Here is a 9,247-nt window from a genome sequence, read left to right as displayed (position 1 = left end):
CGGGAGGCAGAGGCAGGCGGATTTCTGAGTTCGAGGCCAGCCTGGTCTACAAAGTGAGTTCCAGGGCTACACAGAGAAACCCTGTCTCGAAAAAACAAAAAAGCCCAGAGCTAAGAGAGAGGAACTGAGGTGCAAACAGGTACAAATTGGAGACATTTTCACAGGTACAAATTGGAGACATTTCCCCCAAACACCAAGACGCTGTCCACAGCTGTCATCCTGGATGCTGACCTTGGGGTATGTATTTGGGTCAAGGACATGACAGGGACAAGTGCAAGACACTGCTCTCTTCAAGTTTCTGGAAAGCCTTTTGTGGTGGTTTGAAAGAAAATGGTTCCCATAGGCCCACGGGGGCAGCACTAGCACCATCAGGAGTTGTGGCCACGGCCAGCTATATATCTGATTTTCAAAAGTATTTTATGTAAGTTTTCTGTGCATGCACACATACACACATGCATATATATATATATATATATATATATATATATATATATATATATATTCCCCAATCTAACTAATACAAATTCCATTATTTACAGGGTAAATAAAACTAGGCAGGCCCATGATTCCCCCCACCCCACCCCACCCCATTTTCTCCAATGCAACTGTCCTTGACACTCAAGTTACATTTATTTCAGCCACTTGGAAATGGCATGGTGCTCTGAGTACGACATCTGAATGTACTTCTTGGTTTTCAGGTAGCAGACATACTCACCCTAGTTCTGTCCTCCCTGCAAAGACTTCTGCTCAGACCAGACAAGTTTTAGGAACTGGGCTAACAAACAGGCATGGTGGAGCACCCCCATAATCCCAGAATTCTGGAAATAGATGCGGGAGATTTCTGTAAAGTTCAAGGCCAGCCTGATCTAGACCTGCCCTGTCTCAACCAAGTGGACAAAAACGGATGTCAAATAATCTGCACAGATCCCCAAAATAAAAGGAAGTAATTTTTCAAGAAGTCCACTAGAGGGCGCCAAACTGAAAGAAACCATGGAGCCTAGGGGCGAAGCCGCACAGGAGCCTTCGTTTATTAAGAAACAAAACTGCCATAATTGAGTCCATTTCACAGTTTTGTTTTCAGAGCTGGAGATCAAATCCAAGTCGTTGCTCATGCCATCCACGGGCTCTACCCCAAAGCTACGTTGACAGGCCTTGCCTTTTTGAAGCAGGGTCTCACTACGCTGCTTAAACCGGCCTTGAACTCACGAGGTTTCCCACGCTGATTCATAACTCAAGATCTTTCTGCCTCGGCCTCCTGAGTGCTGGGATTTGGATCGGGCCACCAAGCCCAGGCACAATTTTTAAATTATTAAAATGCCAGAAGTATTTCCCCGCTTGTAGGTATCCTTTCAAGTCTGTCACAGAAGGTGCACTTGGAAGGTCCTACGGTCAAAGGGAAGGCGCCGAAGAGCACCACAGCTTCTGGAGGGACCTTAGCAGTATTAAACAGGATTACTGCCTAATTGCTTCTTTTAAAAATCACTGAGAGTCCGGCTAAATGATTTAGATTGCCTCATTAAGAAATCACCACTGAACTTACAAAGACCTCATTAAACTAGGTGTGGTAGTACACGCTTGCAATGCCAACATTTGGGAAGCTGAGACAGGGGAATTGCTACAAGTTCTGACCAGCCTGGGCTGCAGAATGAGGCCCGGTCTCCAGTGAGCCTTCTTACTACAGTTCCCTCACCTAGGAAACACATGCCTGGATTGATGACCATATTAGTAAGGATCGAGTCCTTCCTGGTGCATTGCCAAGTCACCCTGCAGCCGAGGGAGGGAGATGGATTTGGTAACATTGTCCTACAGATGCAAGAGGCTGAGTAGCTACACAAATAGCTCACCTGGTACCTTAAACCTCTTAACTAGGACACCAAAAGCCATCTTCTGTACTCCTCATCCCCGTCTGGAACAGAAGTCTTCATGGACTCTGGATCTCAGGTTCCTGCGGCAAAAGGTATACGTCAGGATGTGTTGAACACTGTTAGCTGCATTTTCTAGCTGCGTGGTAGCTTCAAACTGCTAAAACACACTTGTCCTTTTGACCTGGTCTGGTGGACAAAGGCTTTGTCTTGTTTTTGTTTTTGAAGACAAGGTCTCACTCTGTGGCCCAGGCTGGTCTGAACTAATGGCAATTCACCTGTCTCAGCTTCCCTGATGCTGGAATTACAAGCCTTCCACACCCAGTTTAATGAGGTCTTTGTGAGTTCACTCGTGATTTCTTTGTGAGGCAATCTAAGTCATTTAGCAGGACTCTCAGTGGTTTTAAAAGAAGCAATTATGTTCGGCAGTAATCCTTTTTAAGACATAAACAAAAGAACTCAGGGATTAGTAAGTGTTACAGAATGCTCTTCTGCTCTTCAAATCATGCTCATTTTATTTTAGGGATCATCAGTAAGATGTGTACGCAGTTTTAAAATTTATCCTTTTCTTATACACTACATCCCAACCACCATTTCCCCGCCCCAACACCTCCCTTTGTTGCTGTTTATTTGACCGATGGTTTGTTTTCGAGACAAACTTGCTTGTCTTGGAACTTGCTCTGTAGACCAGGCTGGCCTCGAACTCCGAGATCCACCTGCTCATACCTCCTGAGTGCTGAGACTAAAGGCATGTGCCACCACCTCCAGCCACCCGGTTAGTAAGCATGGTTAACCCCAAGGTTTAGTGGGTAACATCTGAGTCTTCCCATGAGTTCATGCAGGAAGAACACTTGTTTTTTTTTTTTTTTTTTTTTTTTTTTTTTTTTTTTTTTTTTTTAGTTTTGAAAATGTTTCTTCTTTGTGCATGTTTCTGTGCATGGAGGTGGGGCATGTGCCTCCATGTGTGTGTGGAGACCAAAGGACAACTTTGTGGAATCAGATCTGTCCTTGAACCTGGGGAACACAGCCAGCAGCACCTTGCAGGGCTGAGCCATCTCTCACCCCAGAGCAACTGTTTCTAGGGACCAGCTGAGAGCTTTCAGAAGACATCTTCCTCACATGCCTTTCAAGCATGCCCAGGACCGTGTCGGACATTCATTAGGAGTGCCACCATTTGCTATCTCCAGTGACGAAGGGACATACCTCGAGTCACTTCCCTGGCCAACAGATGCAGAAGGAAGCTTCCGATAATTTCAGTGAGGCCATAAAATGCATGTAAACCATTCAGCTGTCCCTTCAATAGTTTGTGATCTAATTTCTTTACTGGTAAAACTCCTTGTCTCAAATGTCAGAAAGCACGTGCAGTGACACGCACTTTATTGTGTTTATAATCATGGGGTTTGAATTGTATGCTCATGTCTGTTTTCTCATTTAGGGAACAGCATGAAAGGGTCTCTGTCCAATCATTTCTCCTCCCACTAGTGGTTATAAAGGGACAGCTGCCAAGCACGAAGCCACCTGCAGGGCAAGAACTGGGCATCGTGTCAGCTTTTGCAGAGGGGAAAAACAGGATGTTTCTTCAAATTTCGAGCTTGGTGAATAACTTGGCATCCACCCGTAAGCCTTTTCCCATTTACAGAATGTTTATTTATTTGTCTGTCTGTTTGTTTATCTATCTATCTATCTATCTATCTATCTATCTATCTATCTATCTATCTATCTATCTAGATCATAGTCAGTTCTCTGACTTACCCAGACAAGGAAGAAGTCCCCATGGAACAGTGTGAGGAGCAACAGAGAGCTCCGTGTTCTCTCTGCCCTCCCGCGCTCTCTGTTCCCTCCAGCACACAAAGATGAATACGGGATGACACTTGTGTCTGGGATGGTGAACAGCGTCTTCAGAAGCTATGGTGTAGGTTTAGATGAACTTCGTGGGGCTTCTCTCAGTTCACATAGTCCGGATAAAGAATCGGTCTCTTCACTGTGCCTTCTAGCTCTTCCAGCTGTGTCTCTTGGGAGTTATTAAGTGTCACAAGTACTCACTGATCCCGGACTGCCATCAGACTGCCACACTGACCAACAGCTGGCCTGAGGGGTTTGGGTCACGTTCCAGACAAAGGAAAATGAAACAAACATTCAGCTTACCAGGTGTAGTTCCCCCACCTCCCCTGCCCCTGCAAGTTCACGAGAGGAGAGCATGCTGTTGCCATTCTTTGAAAGTGTAGAACAAGGGTGTCCAGGAAAACATGAGCTACAAGCTCACAGCATCTATATTAAGAGAAAAAGAAAGAAAGTCATCCGTTCTACAACATAATTTAACCCAATGCATCAGAAATATTGCAATGCATGATCAACATGCATTTTCTCCTCCTCTTCCTCCTCCTCCTCCTCTTCCTCCTCTTGTTGCATATAAAATAAAAGCCAGATCTTGCGACATGGGTTCACAGTGTATGTAGCCAATCATAAGACAAGCAGAGTCCACTGGCAGGGCAGGAGGCAGAATTCCAGATTCTAGTGTCCCTCTGACTCTTACCTCTTGTCCCTCCTGCCCCTTTGTCCAGGCGTTTGCTGGCCTTAGCTGGTGGAGGTCTGTCTGCAGTTTAAAGCTACTTCAATAGCAGGACATTGGAGTCCATCAAGGTTCTACAATATCTAGATCTCAGATACTTAGCTTGGCTCAAGTTAATGTTAACTTCAGAATTACCCCAGGCCCAGCCCACACCAGGCATGGATGGCGACACCTGTAAGCCCGGACTTGGGACTTGGGGGCAAGAGGAGATGAGCTCCAGGTCATCCTTTGCTGGGTAGCCAGGCTGGGATGTCTGAGACTCTCCACTTCCTAATATTCTCAGCTCGAACCCCTCGTGTTCTCCCTGTAATTAATCCAAAATCCTTATACCAAAACATGTACCGGTGACAAGTGACAAACTTGTACAGGAGTGAAGACAAAGTGTAAAGAGAACGATAGGGCCTCTGTGCAGTCAGTATTCAGGACCCTCAAGCCAAAGAAAGCTTCTACTGTACTGCAACCAGGAAGTGGGTGGATAATGCAGAATATCGTGGGCGGGCACGGGGGCATGTCCCTCTAATGCCAGCTGGACAGGCAGAGGCAGGAAGAGTTGACATTTGAAGTCGCCCTGAGCTACACAGTGAGTTAGAAACATGATCTTGTCTCGATAAACAAACACCCAAACAAGCAACCGACATACCAGGTTGTGTTTCTGAGCCCCAGAGCAATCTCTTCTTGCTCTCTCCTTAGCTGAATGATGTTTCTGGGTAGCAAGTCTGGGAGTGTACAGGGGTGCTAAATGAGATGTACGCATTTACAGGGAAACCATCGCCTCCCTCACTCCATACGGAAATGAGGCAGCTAGACTCTGAAGGTATTATGATCTAGCCCTGGGGCTCCTTCCTCACTATTTTCTGCAATCCTACTTATTAGAACATCATTTAAGTGTATGAAGTCTACCCTAGTGCGTGACCATACTCTTTGGGAGACAGAATTTCATTAGCCTCTGCTCCACTTCGCTCATTTTCCTAAACTGTTTGAATCTTTAAAGATCTGGTCCATTCCAGGAACAAAGCAACTGAAACTCTCATCAGAGCTTCATCTGTCAGCTTAGCTTCCTCCCAGAGGACACAATGAACTCCATTCTCGCTTCGTGAAAGGTGTTAGTATGGGATGGCTAGCCCTGCCCAGAGAGGACAGGATCTGTGTCTCTGAGGGACCACTATGAGGGTGGGGGCTGAGGCTGGCCCCTCTTGGGGACACTTCCTGGGCGCCTTCTACTCTGTGACTTAAAGTTCTGAGGAAGGAGAGAGTTTTCACAGTCAGACGGTTGTCTCCTAAATCCAGCCTTCTACCCTGCTATAAATGGGCATTGGCTTTGAGAAAACTGAGCAGACAGTTATGTGAAATTATAAGAAACACACACACACACACATACACACACACACACACACACACACACACACACGAGACCAGATAAGGAACTGATGGGGTGTAATGAGAAGCCCGGTTGGCATGAGGGGTAGAAACGATGCTGAGGAGGGGAGGTGATTAGCTGTCTGACGCTGAGATCACTGAACAAAAAGAGCTCAGCATCTAAGAGAGGGCTTTCAGTGCTGCGCTCACAAGGGCACACTGTGTTTCCAGGGGACTGGGGTTTGTTTCCCAGCACCGGGTCAGGTGGCTATCCCCACTGTAACTCTAGCTCCAGAGAATCCAGCACTCTCTTCTGACCTGGGTGGGTGGCCTCTCTTCTTCACAGTGGACGCTAAGAGTGGACCTCTTTCCAGTATCGGTGGCAGGTAGACAGAGCGTCCAAGGCCAACAGGATCTACAAAGCTCCCGAAAAAGAAGGAGGAGACTCTGAAGGGTGTCCCTGGGTTTGGATCCCTGCTGCAGCACTTAGCTGCTTGGCCTTGCATAACTTAGCTCCTCTGTGCCTCAGTTTCTTCATCTACAGAATGAGGATAATAAGAGCACCCAGCCCACAGAGCTGTTTGGAGAATTAACCGAGACAGCACGTTCACCTGACAAGCAGTGTTTAGCAATCCACATTTCCTGTTTCTTGATCCTAAAACCCTACCTCCACCACTTTTCAAAATAGTTCATTGCTGATGATACATTGTCTCCTCAGTCATTCTCACCGAGCTCGGGCCACGTTTGATCCAAGGCGGCTGGGATGATGGGCGTGGGCCCTGGAACTGATGAGCAGAAATGGACAGAGAAGGATGGGACAGTGACAGGAGTCTAGAGGAGTGGGTAGCCCCACAGAAGGGAGGAGGGTGCTGGAGGCTCGGCAGGCGTTGACCCACATGCCCAGAGTTCTGAGGGGAAATGCCACAGTACAGGGGAAGCCAGAGCACCTACTTATGCGACATACATACACACACATGCACACACACATGCAAAGACACACAGACATACATATACATAGATTCACAGACATGCACACACATATGCACAGACACATGTACACAGACACACAGACATACACATACACACACGTAGATTCACAGACATGCACATACACACGTGCACAGACACACACACAGACATACACATACACAACCAAGACACACATATACATACACAGATACACATGCACACACAGACACACACAGCCACACATGCACACACACATGCACAGACACACAGACATACACATACACACACATAGATACACTGACATGCACATACACATACACACATACACACATACACACACACACACACACACACACACACACGACCAGGCAGCAGGAGTTCAACCACTCTTCTCACTGGCTAAAAGAGAGTGAGAGAGATCACCAGAGCCACTGTGGGCAGCATCTGTGGTAGCTCGGGCAGCCAGCCTTCTGCCATCTCACTCTGCCAAGAGAGAACAGGCATAGAAGAACAACTCACAAGCCACAGCCCATTGCTTGTCTTCCCAAGGAACTTCTGAGGACAAGGCTCTTGTCACAGACTTCGTCTACACGTATTCAGAATGGGGCTTTCCCAGAGAGGGGCTGACCCAGCGCCCTGTGGACAGATGAGACAACAGAACCTCTCTGGAGCTAATCATGTCCAGTTTGTCACAGTTTTGTTCCTGGTAACTCTAAGGCAGGCAGGTCTCTGTGAGTTTGAGGCCAGCCTGGTCTCAGGATGATTCCAAGACACCAGATCTGCATAGCGAGACTCTGTTTCAAGCACCCTTAGGTAGGTTTGTCTGTTTACTAGCACCCATAAAGACAAAATCTGTCTCCTCAAATGTGGTTTGTTGTCATTGGGAAGCCCTTATAGCTAATGCTCAGTATTAATATTAAATATGTAAAGTCAAAAGTTCCATCTCCTATTTGGTGTTGTTTTCCTCACAAACCCAAACCCCACAAAAACCAAACCAAAGCTCGTCTTTTAAAGGCTAGTGAGATGGCTGAGTAGGTAAGACACTTGTTATGGGAGCTGGTAACCTGAGTTTCATCCCCAGACCACATATAAAGGTAGGAGAGAGCTGACTCCACAGACTTGTATCTTAACTTACACACACACACACACACACACACACACACACACACACACCACAGCATGAACATCCATAATACATACACCCCCTTTCTTTCTCTCTCTCTCTCTGATGTTTTTTGAGACAGTTTCTCCATGTAGCCATAGATGTCTGGAACTCACTCTGTAGACCAGGCTGGCCTCGAACTTACAGAGATCCATCTGCCCCTGACTTCTGAGTGCTGGAATTAGAAACCTGGCTTAAATAATAGTATTTAACAATGTGAACATTTTTGTTATTCCAACATTGTAGCTGTTGGAATACTTAGAATTTAAATGATTTTACAATAATATATGCTATAGTAGTGAAAAAATACCTTTTTTTTCTCTTCTTTCTTTTTGTTTGTTCGTGTTTTTTGTTTTTGAAACAGAGTCTCGCTATGTAGATCTGGCTGTCTTGGAACTCATCCTGAGACCAGGCTGGCCTCAGACTCACAGAGACCTGCCTGCCTCTGCCTCCATCCAGAGTTATGGGATTAGAGGCATGAACCACCACACCTGACACATGGTTTCTTTTCTTTAACAGTATTTTTAAAACGTTATGTGTCTATGTGTGCATGCACAGGTGCATGTGGGTACTCACAGACGTCAGAAGAGAGCTGGGTCCCCTGAATCCCCTGAACCTGGAGTCACAGCAAGTTGAAAACATTTTGTCACCAAAGCTAGAAACCCAACCCTGGCTCTCTTAGCCACTGAGCCAGCTCTCCAGCCCTGCCAGGCTTGGGTTTCAATTCATGCCTTTCTACACTGTCTGTCTGATCTTGGGGAAGTCACTGATTCCCCTCCCTTCCATCTCCTCCTCTGCAAGCAGGGTAATAGCAATCCCCCACGGGGTTGTGGGTGCACAGCGGGTGTTAGTGAACACAACCGCCTTTTAACCTCTGTAAAAGTTCTACAGTACTTGGGTTTCGGCTGCACAGCATTTTGTGACATCATTTTGCCTTACTCCTGTCTCCACTCTCTTAGTAGCAGGTCCGAGACTTGCCTACAATGGCTCTATTTCTGGTGCCAAAGGAAGTTCAAACCTGTCAACGTGGCTCGATTTCTGGGATGAGGTCAAAGAGAACTGGCTCCTGGGGCAAGGGTCCTGCACGATGATTGGCCCAAGAGCAAGAAGGCATGCAGCCCCACCCTGCCTTGCTTTGACCTCTGCTCCTGACATACAGTTCTCACTTGATTGGTCAGTGCAAGTCATTAGACCAAACCCAAACCAGTGGGGCAGGATTGTGCATTCCTGCCAAAATGGAGAGGGAAGTAATTGGCAATTTGCTGAATAGAACACAACCCCTGATTTTTAAAAAAGGTTTATTATGTATATATGAGTACACCTGTGTGC

General features: G+C 46.5%; 1 long non-coding RNA gene across 1 annotated transcript; it reads right to left on the bottom strand.

Moving 5' to 3' along the window:
• Positions 1–109: 109 nt before the first annotated feature.
• LOC115064064 lies at positions 110–4,226 on the bottom strand. The gene is made up of 4 exons (XR_003843932.1): positions 3,615–4,226; positions 1,845–1,945; positions 716–818; positions 110–399 (listed from the first exon to the last, which is right to left on the bottom strand). It is a non-coding gene; the product is annotated as an uncharacterized LOC115064064 (long non-coding RNA).
• Between the last annotated feature and the right edge of the window lie 5,021 nt (positions 4,227–9,247).

The sequence above is a fragment of the Mus pahari genome, chromosome 5 (assembly GCF_900095145.1).
Source record: "Mus pahari chromosome 5, PAHARI_EIJ_v1.1, whole genome shotgun sequence".
Taxonomy (NCBI): domain Eukaryota; kingdom Metazoa; phylum Chordata; class Mammalia; order Rodentia; family Muridae; genus Mus; species Mus pahari.
This window is presented reverse-complemented; position numbering and strand designations above follow the sequence as displayed.